The following is a 3320-nucleotide window of genomic DNA, read 5'->3' as shown; positions in this document are numbered from 1 at the left end:
GAAGGGAAGGAAGGGAAGGAAGGGAAGGAAGAGAAGGAAGGGAGGAAGAGAGGAAGAGAGAAAGAAAGAGAGAAAGAGAAAGAAAGAAATATCTGATGTGTGTTGGTGAATATTCGCCAGGGCCTAGCCTCCCTCAGAGCCGATATTTAGACTGGGCTGTCCCACTGCCTGGGCCCAGGGGCTGAACAGTAGCAACAGCAGGTGGAGGGGGGCGCGGCGGCGGCAGTGGTCTCAGCCACAGACGCCCAAAAGGCGTAATGCATGAGGCTGCTTATAAGAAGACTTGCCTGACCATGTCTCCCCTCTGCTCCCTGGAATTCTCCCTTGACTCCAGGGCGAACTGTCAGTCGTCAGGATGAGAACAAGTTGAGCAATGCTAACGGCCAAGAAGAACGCAGCAAAAAGAGGAAACAGAGCAAGAGCACGAGTGGTAGTCATGAAGGAAAGATAAGCAAAGGTGGTGCCCATAGCTCAGTGGGCAGGGCACCGGCCACGGACACAGAGGGTGGCGGGTTCAAATCCGGCTCGGGCCTGCTAAAAAACAACAATGACAACTGCAACAACAACAACAAATAGCCGGGCACTGTGGCGGGCACCTGTAGTTCCAGCTACTCGGGAGTCTGAGGCAAGAGAATCGCCTAAGCCCAAGAGCTGGAGGTTGCTGTGAGCTGTGACACCACTGCACTCTACCTAGGGGGACATAGTGAGACTCTGTCTAAAAAAAAGAGAGAGAGAGAGGGAGAGAGAGAAGCAAAAGTAAGGAATGGAAGCGAAGTAGAGATAGAGAAAGGAAAAAAGCAAAAGCCGTGAAAGGAAGCAAAGAAAGGAGACAGAGCTGCTCAGGGAGTCGCGATCACAGATGCAGAGGCCGCTGCAGAAGTCCCTGCTCTGGGGAAATTTTAGCAGTGCCATGGGAGGAGGAAAGATTGGGTTGTCTCTTAGCATCAAATTGAGCAGACTGCGTGCTCAAAGCCAAAGTCCGTTCAGAAAAGACAAAAGCCCTGTGAAGGAACCTACTGAGGGTCTAACTCCTGAGGAAAGAGACGCAAGATTTCCACCCCGGGATTTTTTTTTTTTTTTTTTGAGACAGAGTCTTGTCTCCCTCGGAAGAGTGCAGTAGTGTCACAGCTCACAGCAACCTCAGACTCTTGGGCTTAAGTGATTCTCTTGTCTCAGCTTCCCAAGTAGCTGGGACTACAGGCGCCCACCACAATGCCTGGCTTTTTTTTTTTTTTTTTTTTTTTGCATTTGTCATTGTCATTTAGCTGGCCTGAGCTGGGTTCAAACCTGCCAGCCCAGGTGTACGTGGCTGGCGCTGGACCTACTGAGCTAGGGTGAGAGCTAGGGTGTTGCCTAACAACCAAGGGATTTGGAAGAGTGTTTTTCTATAGCTGGAAAGGTTGGAGATGTGAGGATCATTTCCCACAGAAATTCAAGACTTTCCAAAGGAATTGCTTCTGTGGAGTTTGTTGGTGTTAGCTCAGGGCCTCTAGCAATAGGATTAACCAGCGAAGGAGTTTTGGAGTGCCAATCATAGTACAGGCATTACAGGCAGAAAAAAACAGAGCTGCAGCAATGGCAAACAGTTTGCCAAAAGGAAGGGCTGGACCCACGCTGCTTCATGTGGGCTCCTCACACTTTAACGTAACTGAAGATGTGCTTCAGGGGATCTTTGAGCCCTTTGGAAGGATCAAAAGTATCCAGCTTATGATAGAGTGAAACAGGTCATTCTAAAGAATACGGATTTATTACATTTTCAGACTCAAAATGTGCCAAAAAGGCTTTGGAACAACCTGATGGACTTGAATTAACAGGAAGGCCAAAGAAAGTTGCTGTTACTGAACGTCCTGATGCTTCCAGTGCTAGTTCATTTTTGGACAGCGATGAATTAGAAAAGACTGGAATTGACTTGGTCATCTTCAATTAACAGCAAGACTTTCAGAGGGTACAGGTTTGCAGATCCCACCAGCGCACAGCAGGCTCTACAAAAGAGGGGCTCCTTGGCATTGGGTGCTGTGGCAGATTTCCACACAAGACTTTCCCGACAGGCTGAAGCTTCAGCTTTAGCTGCAGCTGCCTCTGTCCAGCTACTTGCATCGCAGTGTTTCCAACTTTCTAACATGTTTAATCCTCAAACAGAAGAAGTTGGAGGGTATACAGAAATTAAAGATGATGTGATTGAAGAATACAATAAACCTGGAGGAGTTAATCATATTTATGTTGACAAAAATTCAGCTCAGGGCAATGAGTATGTGAAGCGTCCATCAACTATTGCAGCTATTGCTGCTGTCAGTGGATTGCAGGGCAGGCGGTTTGCTGGTGAAATGGTGACAGCAGCATATGGACCTCTCTCTTCCAACTCACCACACCTCCTTCCTGATTCTACCACAGCTACACAACTACTGCTTCCAAGTAGACGGTGAATGAAGATACAGCCCCTTATGTACATAGCTTTTTTTTTCTTTCTTGAGAATTCACCTTGAGTTTTCTTTTATTTCGGTAAAAATAAAAAGGATCTACTGTCATTTTTATTCAATTTTCATTACCTTGAAAAAATAAAAATGTTAACAGGGAAAAAAGGAATGAAAACGCTGAGATTATTTTAACAAATGTTTAAAACCGAATGGGGGGGCTCGGCGCCTGTGGCTCAAGCAGCTAAGACGCCAGCCATGTACACCTGAGCTGGTGGATTCAAATCCAGCCCAGACCTGCCAAACAACAATGACAGCTGCAACCAAAAAATAGCTGAGCGTTGTGGTGGGCACCTGTAATCCCAGCTACTTGGGAGGTGGAGGCAGGAGACTTACTTGAGCCCAGGAGTTGGAGGTTGCTGTGAGCTGTGAACAGCACTCTGCACAGGGCAACAGCTTGAAATTCTGTCTCAAAAAAAAAACTGAATGGGGGGAAAGAAGAAATGAACATTACAGTCTCCTAATTGCTGATAGAAGAGAGCTAAGAAACAAAATCTTTTATATTTGATTTCAATTATATTTGCTGTGGTCAATCTGATTGCAGTGCTGTTTGCAACTAATGGACCACAACCAGTGTGGACTTTATTATTATTATTATTTTTTTTTTAGAGACAGAGTCTCACTTTATGGCCCTCGGTAGAGTGCCATGTCATCCCCCAGGTCACAGCAACCTCCAGTTCCTGGGCTTAGGCGATTCTCTTGCCTCAGCCTCCCAAGTAGCTGGGACCACAGGTGCCCTCCACAATGCCCTGTTGCCTTTTTTATTGCAGTTTGGCTGGGGCCAGATTTGAACCCACCACCCTCGGTATATGGGGCCAGCATCCTACTCACTGAGCCACAGGCGCCCCC

General features: G+C 47.1%; 1 pseudogene; it reads left to right on the top strand.

Moving 5' to 3' along the window:
• Window positions 1–2423, top strand: part of LOC100947354 — an 11861-nt pseudogene extending 9438 nt beyond the window's left edge.
• Window positions 2424–3320: the final 897 nt, after the last annotated feature.

This window comes from Otolemur garnettii, unplaced genomic scaffold (genome assembly GCF_000181295.1).
Source record: "Otolemur garnettii isolate 467f Iridium unplaced genomic scaffold, OtoGar3 scaffold00060, whole genome shotgun sequence".
Taxonomy (NCBI): domain Eukaryota; kingdom Metazoa; phylum Chordata; class Mammalia; order Primates; family Galagidae; genus Otolemur; species Otolemur garnettii.
Note: the sequence above shows the minus strand (reverse complement) of the source record. Positions and strands in the feature narration are given on the sequence as shown.